The following is a 16,963-nucleotide window of genomic DNA, read 5'->3' as shown; positions in this document are numbered from 1 at the left end:
TGATTATTTCTCTATGGCTATTTCTAATTCTCCACTCCACAATTCATCTGCCATTCTTTCATAGAAGAGCTAAAGGCCAATACCAGCCAAGTGATTCAAATTACGATTTTTGAGTGATCATGACAAATACAATCATTTCTCCACTGACTTTATTTGAAAAAAATTTGCACAAATGTGTATTGTTTTCACTTTGAATTTTAATATTCCTTAAAAACTTTTAGTAGTCATTATTTTTTTAGAAACTGAGATCCAATCACATTGGATTCACTTTAAAAGGAGGCCCGCAAAAAATGCCAAGTTCCTGTTTCCATTTCCTCCTCCACATTATACAGAATTGAAATTGTTAGGTGCTTCTTTGTAAGAAATATTCCATAAATAATTGTTCTTCTTTGTAAGAAATATACCATAAAATTAATATTTTCAAGACTATTGTGCTATAAAGGATTTAAATAGATTCATTCATGAATGTATGCCTACAGAAGAGCAAATCAGGGCCACAAGACCAAAGCTATCCACCCTACACTGCCTCCAGGAGCTCAAATGACAGGGTGTCTCAATCAACCAAAGAAAAAAGAAGAGAAAAAGAAAAAAATAAGAAGAAAAATTAATAAGAAAAGAGAAAATATAAGACAAAGGTCCTGATTCCTGATGATAAAAATAAATGGCATTGTGGAATGATTGATACAAACAGCTGTTTTAAAACTCTGGAACTAAAAAAGCATTTATAATGCACAAATGCCACAAAAGGAACGAGTTAATAGGAAAAAGGAGTCTGAAAGGCTCTGAAGAGAATAGACCTAATCGTGTCTAAGCTTAGGAGTCTGATGAATATTCCTACACAATAATATCAGAACAGATTGAATTCTTATTATAGCACGTTACATTGTTTCAGTGAAATAAAAGGAATTACAGAGTCATTGGATAGTGTGAAATTTCAGGGGAGCAAGAAGTGTTTTCTTGGCCATCCTGGAAGCCTTCTTCAAAAGTAATTGTCTCCCAGTTTCTATAGTTGCAAATTGACATGAGTTATTTTGGTTTGTTTTTAAGTATAGAACAAAAAAAAATTCTATGAAAAAAAATTAGTTAATCTCTTCATAGGTATTGTGTGGCAAAAATATATGTATGTTATTTATGTTTTCACTCTTAAATTAATTTCGTGGCATATTTTAGAAATATGCCTTTTATATATTATAAGATGATAAAGAATGCAGTTCTATCCAAGAGTCAGGAGACTTGAATTCTAGTTCTGGTGCTGCCACTAACCTGAGTGACCCAGCCAACATCATCTAATCTCTCTGAACCTCAATTTCATCATTCTTAAAAAAATAAATAAATTAAAATCTCTGAGAAAAACTCTTTCTGTGCTGGCACTCAACTAGTATCTTTAATTGTTTAAATTATGCTTTTTAAATATAAGACTACAATGAAATTTTCATTCAGATTCATCAATTATTTCTTTTAACTAGATTGAAGAAATAGACTTTCATAATAATAAACTCTACTTTCATAATAGTACCCAAGTGACTTGAAGGAAATTACAGAAATTCTAGAGTATATAAGGAATCTAGCTTACACATAGCAAGCACTCAGTTTATAGAAAGGAAATTTAAACAAGTTTAGATACATACACACAAATATATATATATACACACATATTGACATACAAATGTATATATGTTCTGTAAGTTATACAACCTGCAAATTGAAGAGAAATATTTTTAATATTGAGGGGGAAAATAATAATCATGTCATTTTGTTACTTTTAAGAAAATGATGAGAGAATGACTGAAATAACAACTGAGATGGACACAACAATGACTTATTCAGATTCAGATCCTATGGGGACTTGGTAGAGGAAATCACTTTTTATTTTATTTATGGTTAAAGGAACCAAATATTGGCAGAAACAGCATACAATTGAAAGATCAAGAAAACTTTTATAACTTAGAAATAATAATAGCTTTCAGCTTAAAATCAATCATCTGTAGCAAAAAAAAAAAAGTTGTGTTATTGACCCAGTTGTGGAGTGTAGAAACTTTGCAGGAAAACAGTTGGCTTCTGATATGGACCACTGCAAAGAATAGATGACCACCTATGGTGTATGACTTGAACGACCACCAGATTCTTTCCCAAAAACATGTTTTTTCCTATTAGCAGGCCCAAAATTCATGATCCACAAGAGGAATCCCCTCCAGAAGGACACCATTAAATCAATTAATTGAATATGTGTGATTTCCCATCTTCTCCCAAACTTCAGAGAGACCTTGTTCTATTAATTACTCCCACCTACCTCCAGGAACTTGAGCCCAGTAGACTGCTTTTTATTTTATTTTTATGCTTTTGCTTTATTGTAGTCACCATATGTATGTTTATGGCTTCCTTGCCTAAAAAAGTGAAAAAAGTAATTCTCCATCCTACATCTTTCTCTAGTTTCCATGCCTACTCACCTCTTCACAACCTAGTATCATCTTCTCCTCACTCTTCCATTCATGGAAGCTCAGTTTCCCCAACCATTCCTATTCCTGAGGTCACCAAAAACCTCCTGCCTGGCAAATCTTACACCATTCCTTAGTCCATGGATTGCCTGATTTCTCTGCACCATTTGGCACAATTTATGATTCTATCCTCATTATACTCTTTTCCCTTGACTTCCATGATATCATGAGCATCTGGTTTTCCTCCTAATTCCATGGCCTGACACCTTCAGTCTCCCTTCCAGATACTGATTCTTCTTCCTTAAACATTGTTGATAATCCTTAAGGTTTTAACATAGGTCATTCATATCTTCTGACATTCTCTCCTTGGGAAATCTCATACCACATATGTAGCATTGGTAATCAACTGTGTTAGAGCCACTGCTAACTATTTTAGCACTTTTGTAAAAACTAAAAAAAGATACCTCTTCTTTGTTTAATATCTACAAGATATTAAGATAAATAGATAAATCTATAATATCTATGATGTCAACGATTCCAACCTTGGATGCGGCACTTTTGTGTAGTGCCCAATGAACACAAAGAGTGCCCATAGGATATGACCACAGTAATCACAGCAGGACAGAGAAGAGTAAGAATTGCTAAGGACTTGAACTTAAACCTACTGAGGGAGAGGCAAGAGACTTTGGAGACAGGGCTAGCTGTCAGTTCTGAGAGAAAGTCCAACACACAGAGGTCATAGAAAGGACAGCAATAGCTATTAATAGATATTTATTGCATGCATGAATAAATCAGTGGATGGATGAATGAGTGCAGATTTCCTCCAATTCACTGGATACTGCATTCAGTTTCTGGGAGACAGGTGAGAGAGTAATCCAGTCTTCTGGAGAAAGCTGACTACTATGTTAAACAATGAAAGGGAGGCAACATAGGACAGTGTGGACTTGCTTCTTCCATCTTCTCTCTGAATTTACCATAGAGTGATGAGTGATCCATAGCTATTACCTCACAAAAATTTCTGCAGGGTGGCATTGTTCTTTATGCCACTTTACAGATGAGAAAATTGAGGCTCTGCAAGAAAAAAAATTTGCTAGTGATGGCTGACATCAGGATCCAAATGTCTAACTACCTGCCTCTCAAGCCTAAGCTCTGCTTCCCACATTCTCTGACCTCACACTGTAATAAACACCACTTATTAAAGCTTACTCTATCAGATTCCTTACATTAACTATCTAGTGTAGGCCCCTTACAACTCTGAGAAGTAGAAACTGAGATGTAAAAAGGGAAAGTATTTTGTCTAATCTCAAACAGATAAAAAGAGTTGAAGTTGGATTTTAAAACTGTTTCTGCCTCTAAAGCCCAAATGTTTATGCTTTTTTGTTACCTTTTGGGGAAAAAAATTATCTTCCTCAGAAGAGAGGTCCTGGGATAGGGCCTCATTATCAACAAGGGAGAGATGGCATGAAGTCTCCCAACACTGAGCTAGAAGAGCTTGAATCCTTTCTGTAACCATGCTAGTCAGGGCCAGCCAAGCTGGGATGAGGGTTAGAGAGATGGGAGGAGAGTCCAGTGAAGGGAAGCATGGGTGGGAGAGGGGAGCAAAGTGCAGACAATGTGGACAGAGTCTGTCCAGAGAGCCAAAAGGTTCCAGTGAACTGGCAGGTTAGATATCAAGCCAAAAACAGATGCTGATAGAAATAATGAAGAGGAAAGGAAGGATGCAGAGAAATCAATACAAAATCATCTTAACTATATAATTTGTTTAGCCAAACCTTTAGCTATAATCCAAAGTACATTTTCACCTTAATTTGTGTTTCTTTTTCTATTCACTTTACATCCTATAACTTGGTTTTTCTGTTATGTTGCAATAAGACAGAATTCTCACTGCTGCAATCACTTGATATAGAGAATTTCTTTTATTTTAAATGGACACAGCCATATTCCATACAACTAGATAAGGAGGAGACTAGTAGAAATATCTTTTTGACTCCAGGAAATATCTACAATATGGAATGATCTAGAAAAGATCAGGTGTTTGTGACAAACTTTCTCCCAGCTTGCTTTGTTTTCTCTGTTTGTAATGCAATCAGATTATATTAAAATAATAATGACTGTTAATTAGAAGATTTAAATTGATTTCAATTAGACTGAAAATATTTTTCCTTTCTAATATGCTAATTGCCAAAGAAGAAGATTTATGTGGAAACTCAAGTGGTGGATCTGCCAATTAAGGAAGAGCTGCCTCATTGCAAAAATGCCAACAGAGAGTGAATTCCTTTGTTTCAAAAGTTAACACTGTGGATAGGGCTGGAAAATAAGTCAACAGATGATAGTTTTATTCTTCTCCTTATTAAGAGTTTCACAGTATAATGTAATGTCAACAGTGATTGATTCAAAGTAAGAATCAGGGGTCTGGCTGTAGGTCTATTACTAATTAGCCATATGACTTTGAGCAAATCTTTCTCTGTTTCTTTCGTCTCATCTATGAGAACAAGATTTTGGGACAGAGGATTGCTCAGCAATCCTTTTCAGTTCTGAGAGAGAGTGATGCTAAATGAATTAATTCTAATAGTTCTAATATATTAGGTATTTGAGTATTGAAATCCTAATTGTGGGTCTAGCTTCACCTTAGCAACAGTTATGGCAGTAATTCATATCACAGGAACTCCCAACTCATGACCATTCACTCCTCTTCCTTCCATCCCTAATCCTTAGCTACTTCCAAACAGGAATAATGCTACAGTGAAAATGGAAGCCAAATTCCCTGCAGCACCGGGAGAATAGTGCTGAAGCACCTGCTTCTCTATTCTGTTCATTAAAATAAAAAATGAAATCTCCTATGTCCATCTGGCACCATTCAGAGGTTGCCAACCTGGCATCATTCATGGGTACTAAATTCACTGACTCTTATCTAAAACAAATTTTAGAATTCCTGTCATAAGCACAGCATGAAATCAGTAGATTTTGCTATAACTAGTGACATTTAATTCCAATCAGCAAACCACAAATTCCATATCACTAATTTTGCTCTATGATCCTCAAAACAGGTTACAGAAATAGCAATGTAAACTTTCGAAAATGTTAAGACAATCCTGACAGGACTCAGAGTTAATATTAATATGTCATATTAAGTGACTCTAAGAAAATGGATAAATAAAATTTCAAAAATAAAACTAGAATTTATTACTTAATTGGGTGACATAAAAATAAAAATAAATTAGAAACTACCAAATCCATTAAATAATAGCCAATTAACCTTTTCTCTTTAAAAATAAGAAGTGACTGGAGCAGCCTTGAAAATCTTCATAATTAAAGAAACAGTCAAGAAACAAACACTACATATTCATTCCAAAAAAATAGTACAAATGAGTCTATGTAATCACACTAATGAGCTGGTGAAATTTTTCTATAACTATTAAAGCACAAAAATTCAAATTTGTGCTCATATTAAAACATTATCAAATATCCATTTGGCTCTTGGAAGATTTTTCTGAAAGTAAAAGTGAAAAAGATCACTAAATCTCTTGATGTTTCATAATAAATTTATGAAAGTAAAAACTATTTGGGCTGGGGCTATAGCTCAGTTGGTAGAGTGCTTTGTTTGCATGCATAAAGGCCTGGGTTTGATCCCTAGCACCAAAAACTAAAAGTAAAAAACCTAGTTAGCCAAATTGGACAAAAAAAATTTTTTAGTCCTTTTTGCTTCTCTTTCTAGTTTATGTATGTTATCATTCCAGGATTCATAATTATGCAAAGACCATCAAAGTGTGTCTGATCCTGAGCCAGAGCAGACATTTTAATGGCCATTTTCTATTGGTCCTTCCTAACAGTTTAAAAAACAGGGAAAGACAAGAAAAAGTGTTATCACAGTTGTATTGATCTGATCATTTGTTTGGGCTCAATTTCCACTTTGTTACATATGGACCTATGTGGCACCTTATGCAGTTGAATGAGGATAGTATAATATGAGGAATAACAGCAAAAGATGAGAGAGAAGGACATCAGTAAGGACAAGGTGACAGATTAGGAGAGAGCTGAGACAGTTGAAACCAAAGTATGAAGCACTTCCACAAAAGCCTGGGGTAAAAGGAGGGAAGATGCCAGGTTTGGGTTTTGGCCTCAGCTCCAAATCACTTTTAAAGAGGTTCAAAATCTGCTGAAGACATAAAACTCTCTCAACCTCAGTTTCCCTGATGATTTTGGCACCCCTGCTCATTCTCTACATCTAAAGAATTCTCTACATCTAGAGCTCCCTCCTCCTCACTACTGAGCCCACTAGACTCTCAGCCATGGTCTCTCTGTCTCAGCTTCTGAGCTCCATCTTAGTCAGGTGATTTGGCATTAATTCAACCTAGCACAGTAGTTTTCAACATTTGCTATAGATGAGAAACTTCCAGGAAAGCCCAATGTCCAAGTCACTTCCAAGATCATCTCTTCATATGATTTCAGTCTGCATCCATAATTGCTTATTATTCTGATTATGATTTTCTATCCTGATCACAAATATGTGTCAGTTACAGGGTTTTGACATTTTCCACATACTACACTGCCCATTTGTACTCAAGTTGCAGTGATTAGTTATAGGCCTTACCCTTTGGACTCAATTTCTTGCTTTAATATTTCTGCCCAGTGATCAGCTCTTCTAAGAGGGAATTCTTCTCTTATTCTAGTTTATACCATCAGGCCTGAACTCCAGCCCCTGTTCTCCTATCTTCACAGCTGCAATAAAATTTATGATGTTCCAGCAACCTCACTGTACATCACTGCCCACTAAGACTATCCAGAACATTTTTATTTGAAAACTGGAGTTTTATTATTATTAGTAGTAGTATATTATAGTATTATTATACATAATATGTAGCATATATTATATATATATAGTACTATAGTACTGTTATTTATAACCTATTAAGAAAGAACCTACATAGGCTACTTAAAGAAGGTGATATTTGAATCTGAGTCAGTCCTAATTAAGAAGAGAGGAAGAGAGAGAGAGAGAGAGAGAGAGAGAGAGAGAGAGAGAGAGAGAAAAAGAAAGTGTTCTGTCTTAAAGGGGAAAGCATTTGTAATCAAAAGTGAGTGAATAATTACAGTTATCTTTTATTACACAAAAGTGTCACAAACATATATTGGAGAAAAGATAGCCTCTTCAACAAATGGTGCTGGGAAAACTGAAACCCATATGCAACAAAATGAAATTAAGCCCCTATCTCTCACAATGCACAAAACTCAACTGTAAGTGGATCAAGGACCTAGGAATTCAACCAGGGACCCTGCTCCTAATAGAGGAAAAAATAGACCCAAATCTCCATCATGTTGGATTAGGCCCTGACTTCCTTAACAAGACTACTATAGCACGATAATTAAAATCAAGAATTAATAAATGGGATGGATTCAAACTAAAAAGCTTCTTCTTAGCCAAAGAAACAATCACTGAAGTGAATAGAGAGCCTACAAAATGGGAACAAATTTTTAACACATACACATCAGTTAGAGCACTAATTTCCAGGATACATAAAGGACTCAAAAATCTTAACACCTAAAAATCAATTAACCTAATCAATAAATGGGCCAAGGAACTGAACAGACACTTCTCAGAAGATGATATACAATCAATCAAAAATATATGAAAAAATTTTCAACATCTCTAGCAATTAGAGAAATGCAAACCAAAACTACGCTAAGATTTTTATCTCACTCCAGTCAGAATGGCAGCTATTAAGAATATAAACAACAAACAATAAGTGTTGGTGAGGATGTGGGGGGAAAGGCACACTCATATATGCTGGTGGGACTGCAAATTGGTGCATCCACTATGAAAAGCAGTATGGAGATACTATGAAAAGCAGTATGGAGATACCTTGGAAAACTGGGAATGGAACGACCATTTGACCCAGCTATCTCACTCCTCAATTTATATCCAAAGGACTTAAATACAGCATACTACAGTGATACAGTCACATCAATAGCAACACAACTCACAATAGCTAAATTGTGGGACCAACCTAGATACCCTTCAGTAGATGAATGGATAAAGAAAATGTGGTATATATACATAATGGAATATTACTCAGCATTAAAAGAGAATAAAACCATGGAATTTGCAGGTAAATGGTTGGAGTTGGAGAATATAATGCTAAGTGAACTAAGCCAATCCCCCCAAAAACAAAAGCTGAATGTTTTCTCTGATATAAGGATGCTGATTCATAATGGGGATGTGGGGGAGCAGTGTGGGAGGAATAGATGAATTTTAGATAGGGCAAAGGGGAGGGAGGGAAAGGGAGGGGGCAGAGGGGTAGGAAAGATTGTAGAATGTGATAGACATCGTTATCCTAAGTACATGTATAAAAACACAAATGGTGTGACTCTTCTTTGTGTACAACCAGAGACATGAAAAATTGTGCTCTATTTGTATATTATGAATTGAATTGCATCCTGCTGTCATATATAACAAATTAGAATAAAAATTTAAAAGGTGAGTGCAATGTAAAAGAAAGGAGGGAAGAAAACAGAGATGTATACAACAAAAGTATAATATGATCTGAAATATCCCACAGAGAAAGATTATTGAAGACTTTGAAGAACAGGGATATATAAGGTATATAATGTTCACTTTGAATTTATTTAAATTTATTTAAATTTCAGACCATATATATTATATACTATACATGTGTGTTTATACATTTTCATAAACTGATATGTAACTGTACATATATTTGTATATACACATATATTTTATCTATGGATAGAGTAAAAATTCACACAATGCAAGAGTATAAAGTGAAAAATAAAATTCCTTTTCTGTACCAAACCCTAAGGAGAGACTACTCTTAACAGTTGCTTGGCTACCCTTCTAACTATTTTCTATGGATATGTGAGAATATATATGAATAATATTGTTTTGAATTATTAATCCTACATAGATTTAAACACAATGGTTTTTAAAAATATGCACTATTTAAATTAAGATAATTCTATAATCTGATGAGTTTGGTAGGCTATGTTTTATAGTGTTTCTCCAGTGAGGACTTGAAACCCAACCTGTTACCTTCCTCTAGTAACGGGATGATGTTTGGTAGCCATTCACTCTTCATGTGAGGCTACAAAATGCAAAGGGAAGGTTTATTGGAAAGCTGGTTTGTTTAAACCCTGTTCCAAAATCATATCCCGCTGAGACATGCTTAGGACAATGCAGGTATAGCAGGTATGTATCCTGAAGGCCCACAAGAGAACAAAGATTTTTTTTTTTATTTGGTTTACCCCCATCTTAGATAGTTTGAAATTATAAACATTATCTGCCAAATATTTCATATATTGTTCTCAATTCCTCTGTGTGTTCAGTCACAAACATTTTGCAAGCTGACACTTCTTTAATCCGTGTAAAATTCAATAGTGCCCCTGATGGGAGCTAAAGTTTGGACATCCTGCATAAACCTTATGTCTAGCAAATGGAAAAGGAAATCTATTGAAAATTTTATAGTATAATCACCTGGAAGAACAAGGTACCTAAGAAGATTTTCTCAAGAGAGTCATACAAAACTTTTCTCTTCCAAGTTGATGAGTTTATATAAATGTCTAAGCCTGGGTGGATCGAAGACTTTGAGGTTAGAAAAGTTATGTCATTCTTTGTCCAGAACTTCACAGCAGACATTGTTCCCATGTTTGGCATTAAAGATAGTTTTTCCTCAGCAGTAATACTCTGGGGAGGTGGAAGACAAAAAGACAGTGGAATGTGGCAAGTTACATAAGAATTTCATGGCGAGAGAGCATTTTGTCTCCTTCCCACTCTATTTGCAGTGATCATGAAACTCAGAAGCTCATCTTCATCTTTCCAGAGAAAGTAACTTCCCAAAGTAAGTTGGAGTTGGAGGGTGAGGTGGTGGAGGAAACAAGAGGTAAACTTGATTCATAGTTAGGAATCATCAGAAAAATACAGAGACCATTTATAGTCAATGAAATTTGAAGAATTTGTATGAAGATTGTTATTATGTTTTCCTAAAGTAGAAACAGAATAATACCCACCATTTGTTATGCACCAACTATGTGCCAGGCAGTGTGCTATGTGCTTTACATACACAATTTCATTGAACACTTTCAACAACCCTACAAAATTAATGTTATTATTATCTACTTCTTTTTAAAGATAAGGAAATCGAGGCTAAGAGAAGTTAAACAATTTGCTCAAAATTACTGGGGATGAATTGTTGAACTGGAATTGAAATTTAGATTTATCTCATTCAAAAGCACATGTTTTATTCATTAACAACAAAAATACCTTATCAAAAGCTGAGGATATAGCTCAGTTGGTCGAGTGTTTGCCTCACATCCACAAGGCCCTGGGTTCAATCCCTAGCACCAATACAAACAAACAAACAAAAACACCTTATCAAGTCAATGTAGTATGACTCAAAACTATCAAAAAATAAAATGTTGTTACAACCCTCCAAAACACTCATTTGTAGGTCCTATAGCTCCACCTTTCAACTCAACCACACAGCAAGGATAAGAGAGAAGTTATAAACAGAAAGATAAGAAGACATGAGGAGAGCTTAAAAAAAAAAAAAACCGTGGGGAGAGGAACCCAGAAATTCCCAGGTATTCCTCACACAAGATGTGCAACTGACTAGAGCACTAGCTATAAAGGATATCGCTGTGCTAAATAAAAGAAAAAGTAGAACAGAATGTTTGATGTGGCTCTCTTTTGTGTTTCCAGGTGATGGTTCTTTATGCATTGTTGCCTTTCTGAGGTTCAAAACAGAAAAGTCTGTAACAGAAAATTTATTCTCTTCCTTGTGTATTTGCATTTCTCAGAATTATGTTAGTGGATCTTGATTCAGACAGGATAAAGGCAAAAAAATAAATAAATACACTGGAAATTTCCTGGGAAACAATAAAGAGTATTTAGAGTAAATCTATAAAAGTAAATCTACAAATCATAGACATACACCCTGAAAACGTACACTCCAGATAGCTTTACACGTCTTTACTCACTGACACACAAAAAAGAAATAGACCTGTTTTCTCCTTTGTCCTCACAACTTCCCTTGATATCTTACACAAAGAGATAATGCATACTGGTTTCAGCAAGCTATTTCGTGAGTTCAACTGTAGTGTTTTCTATGTTTGGTTTGACTTGGGTTTGCATTTTGTTTGGAAGATTATTCTATCATCTCAAAAAAAAAATGAGGTTCTATGTTGAGATTTCTATTTAAATATATCCAGAGAGAAGGTTCATAAGATGGCAGAGTACAGGAAGAAGGCACTTCTGGTCTGCTGTTTGGATTTGAACAGTAGAGACACAGCTTTTTAACAAGGGGTCTGTCTGAAGAAAACTGTTCTATATCATTATTTTTCTGTCAGAGATTTGGAGAAACCTAAAGTTACTGGTGTAGTGAACCATCCTTATAATGAAATGTACCTGAGTCTGATAGATACCCAAAGTGAGGGACAACACAAAGGGAAAGAGAAACACAATCAACAAATTTGTCATGCAGAATGTGCAATGTATTTCTTGATGTCTAAGTGAACAACAGAGGTGGAAGTCAAGCTCCACAATTGATGTCAAATCTTGTTCCTATGGGAGCCCAAGAGTCTTTAATGGATACTTGCATCCTGTCTCAGCCAGTGCTTACTGTGTGACACTTGGCAAAATCACAATCCCAAAATGATTATAGAGAATTATGGATCCAGGGGGACTCAAGACAGAGGTACAGAAGAATGTGCATCCTGCTCTCCCTTTGAGCATTGCTGTACCTATGACCAGCTGAAAGGGATGGGGAAGAAAGATCAGGTGGGCATGATTACATTTTGAGACATAAACTTAGAAATCAATGTTTTAGTGGGGGAAGGCTACAGGAAACCTGTCACATGTCATGTGTCTGTCACCCTGCCTCACAAGTAGAACTGTAGGGAGACATTAAACACCCAGATGCCCAGTTGAAGTTGACATCTACTCAGCCCCCCTGGTACAAGGATTTAAGCCTTCTATCGTACACACTCCAAACAAAGTTCCAATGTTCCATTTAGATTAGATCTATGCACCATTTCCAACAGGAAGGTCAGTGATCTAAGACATGCAGACAAAAATACCAATGGAAGGTACTTCTAGCTCCATACCCACTGCACTGGTAATACAGAAGTTGAGAACCACTTCAACCCACTAGACTGCCAATCTACTTCTGCAGACAGAGTGGCAAAAATCACAAAAGTAGGTTGGTTTCTGTATCACCTAGCTCTGGCTCTCTATCAGAATCATATAACCCAAGAAGTAAAGGTCAGAACAACAGTACGGAAGAGTATTTAAATTCTCAACTTTAGCTACGTCAGTGGAAAACTTTAACCTTTTTAATTAAGAATTTTTGCTTTTTTTCTTTTTTATTACACATATTTTAGTTGTGCTAACTGTATTTGCTGGTTCATGTACATACAAACATGACTATGATACACTTATGTTTCTAAGGCCCTCCCACACACATTTTATCATAACCTTTTACGACTTTTCCTATTTTTTGAAGAGGTAGTGACTTCTTTGTTTTATTTATTTATTTTTATTTTGTCACTTATTTGTTGTTGGTGATGGTAAGGTTTTTGTTTTTGTTTTTTTTGGTTTGGCTTTTATTCTTTTTTATCTTTTAGTTTTGTTGTCTGGTATTGGTGTTGGGGTTGGAGTTGTTCTGCTCTGTTTGTTTTTGCTTGTTTCATTACTCTAACTCTTCTTGCTTCCCACTCTAATAGCAAAAAAAAAAAAAAAAATCTTATTTTCTTTCTTCTACTTCTTCATTCTCTCCTTCTTTGGGGCCTTCAGGCATGATCTTTCTTCTACTTTCTCTCCTCTCAGTTTTTGAATATTACAAACTTTCTTTTGCCTTTATGCTCCAGCTTCTTTACTCTTAATGAACTATATTTTTATCATCCTTTTAATTCATGTAGTCTAGTCCTTTGGGGAACAGACTAAGGTGGTTCACAGGAAGCCACACTACCATAATATCTCCCCAAGAGTGAATCAAAACAGCATTTCTGTACTGGCAAACTAAGTCTACAATGCTGAGAAGAGCTAAGAACTCTTTTACTTCAAACAGAAATCTGAGCTCTGGGATTAGGAGCTTGACTGATATGAGAGGGACTGAGACCAGCTAATTTAGGCCACATCTGGTGAGGCCTCAGTCATCACTTTGAAGCCTACAAAGGCTTCTCTTCTCACTCCAGCACATGGTCTGAGTTTCCCAAAGAGAGAAAGTCATTAGAGCTGTCCAACCAAGAAGAGAGTGAAACCCTGCAATACAACTCCACATAGAGACTTCCCTAACAAGTATGACCACTTTGGGTCAGAGGTGCCCAATAACTGAAACTCCAGAAAGAAAACACTCTACTTCAAAAACCTGAACAAGAACAACAGATTAGTGCACTGCTGAAGAACACTGCTAAAGCTTTTGTTGTTGTTGTTTTTCTTAAGATTTATTAGTATAAGGCATTGTTTTGAAGACGCTATATTAATTGGGGGATTATATCTCCTTTCAATGTGGTATTAGAGTCTGGACATAGTCTTGAGACCAAGTTGATTGAAAATATTAGCATTTGACATTCACTCAAATCAGGACACATAATAATAAGAAAGCATCTGACTAAAATATCACTTTTATATAAGCAGAAGACAGAATCATCCCATAAGATGGGTAGAAATACAAAAATCATGAAAAAATCAAGGGAGCAAGCTACTCCAAATAGTTTACAGCACAAGTGACCCTATGGCAACCACAGTAGAGAAAATGCAAGAATTTAGAAAGCTGAGAAATACAATGTTAAATGAACAAAAAGGAGATATAAGGAAGAAACTAAGAAAGAATATACAGGAAATGAAAGAACATTTCAATAAAGATATAGGCATTATGAAAAAGAATGAAACAAAAATACTGAAAACAAAAGACTTAAAAAATCAAATTAAAAATTCCTTTGAAAGCATCACCAATGGCTTAGACCACTTTGAAGACAGATTCTCAGGCCTTCAAGATAAAGTACATGATCTTTAAAAAAAAAAAAAGTCAACAATAAAGAAGAGATGTGAAGGGACCATGACCAGAATATTCAAGAAATTGGAATCAAAATCAAATCTAAGAATCATTGGCATACATAAAAAAAGCCAAATACAAACTAAAGGAATGCACAAATTGTTCAATAAAAAATAACAGAAAAATTTTCCAACCTTAGAAATAAGATGGAAATCCAAATATAAAATGCATTTAGAACCCCAAATAAACAAGATCAAAAAAGGTCCTCTCCAAGACACATTATAATTAAAACTCCTAATATACAGAACAAAAATAGAATTATAAAAACCGCAAGAGAAAAATCACAAGTCACATTTAGAGGTAAGTCAATTATGATTTGTACTGATTTCTCAGTCCAGACCTTAAAAGCCAAGAAGGCTTGGTATATATGATTCCAAGATAATGTTAATGGGTTCTAACCCAGATTGCTATAACCAGCCAAACTATCTTTCAAAATTGAAGATGAAATAAAAGCTTTTTTGATAAGTAGCAACTAAAAGAATTCATAACCACTAAACCAGCACCATAAAACATCATCAATGAGATATTCAGAATAGAAATGTAAAATAAATATCAGAGTCAGTGTATAGATGAATCTCACTAGAAGAATAGTAAAATCAAGAAGAATTAAGTCTAGATTAAGCATCATAAATAAATAAAAAGGTAAGGAAATTAGAAATTTTCTCTCTATAATCACACTAGATATAAATGGTCTAAACACTCCATCAAAAGACATAGATTGGCAAATAGATCAAAAAACAAGAGCTAACCTTATGTTGCCATTAAGAGACTTACCTTACAAGCTAAGACATCCACAGAATGAAGGTGAAAGGATGAAGAAAAGTTATATCAGGCAAATGAAGACCAAAAGCAAGCAGGAATAGTTAATCTTATGTCTAACAAAGTAGACTTTGAGCCAAATTAATGAGACCAAAAAAAAAAAAAAAAAAAAAAACCAAAAACAAAACACCCTCTTACTGTCTTACTGGTTGAAGGACTCATCCAACAATGAAGTATGATAATTGCAAATATTTGTATCCCAAATGTCAGTGCAACTACATACATACATAAAAGAAATCCTAACTCTACTTGATATAAAGAATCAAATATATCAAGTGCAATAATACTGGGTAATTTCAACACACCTCTATCACCAATAGATAGGTCATCCAGACATAAATTAAGTAAAGACTATTCAGAACTAAAATAAATCTTATAATCAAATGGACTTAACAGACATCTATAGAACATCCCACCAATCACTAACTGGATTCACTTTCTTTATAGCTGCATATGAAATCTGCTCTAAAATAGACCATATTTTAGAACACAAAGAAAAAAATCCTACCCTATCAGGTCATAATGGAATTAAATTAGAAACCAACAAGATTAAAAACAGGAATGATTTTAATAACTTGAGATTAAATAATATACTTTTGAATGAGTAATGGACCATAGAAAAAATTGGTGGAGAAATAAAAAAATATCCTAGAAATAAATAAGAACAGAGATACAACATATCAAAATCTCTGGGACAATATGAGGCATTTCTAAAAAAAATAAAAATAAAAAGATACAAACAATGCACCAAAGAGTTGGTTCTTTGAAAAGATAAGCAAGATTGATAATTGATATACCCTTATGTTAGAGTCTGTAAACAAGTCAAGATGGCGCAATGTTAGAGTCTGGAAACAAGTCAAGATGGCGCCTGGCATTTTGCAGAGGGAGTGGTTTGTGAAGTAACGCCAGTGAGCCATTAAGTGTGGAGATTCCTTATTGGTTGACTGCTGTATCTAGTTTATGTTAATTAAGATAAGCTGTGTGGAATGTATATATACCCCTCCTGTCCTACAATAAATGGCTCCCACTCCTGCTGTATCAATGTACACAAGTTGCTTGTCACACTCCCCCCCTCCCCCGTTAGTTTGCTGCAGCCGGACTGCGGCAGATGGTGGCCCGTCCGGGGAGCCCCAGGACACTCAGGGGTAAGTTGACGAGGAAAAGCTGCCCGTCCCTAGATAGGATGGGAGCAAATCTGATCATCCCTAGGCAGATAGGGCGAGAGGAAAAATGGCCATTTCAAGAAAATGGAGAAGATTGATGCAGTATGTTTGTGTCTTGTTTTGTCTCAGTGTATTTTATTGTCTTTGTGACGAAAATATGGAAGGGGTGTTAAGTAAATTGATAAGGGAAAGAGGCACCCCAGTGGAACCAAGAGCAGTTAGGGCATGTGTTGATGGAAGTCCAGGAACTCTAGTCAGAAAGAAGAAAGTTCAGAGGAGGAAGGATTATCAGGAAAAAAGTTGCAGCAAAAGGCTATTACTGAATACTTTTCGTTACCGGAGGGAACGTGAATCTGCACAGCGGCTGCCACGTGAGCGAGGTGGTCATGGCGCACCAAGGACTTTCCAAGTGGAGGCAGCCGCTCTTCCCCGCCCCCCCGCCCGGGGAGTGGGATGCCACTGTGAGAGCCCAAATCCAAAC

This window comes from Callospermophilus lateralis, chromosome 1, assembly GCF_048772815.1.
Source record: "Callospermophilus lateralis isolate mCalLat2 chromosome 1, mCalLat2.hap1, whole genome shotgun sequence".
NCBI classification, from domain to species: Eukaryota; Metazoa; Chordata; class Mammalia; order Rodentia; family Sciuridae; genus Callospermophilus; species Callospermophilus lateralis.
Note: the sequence above shows the minus strand (reverse complement) of the source record.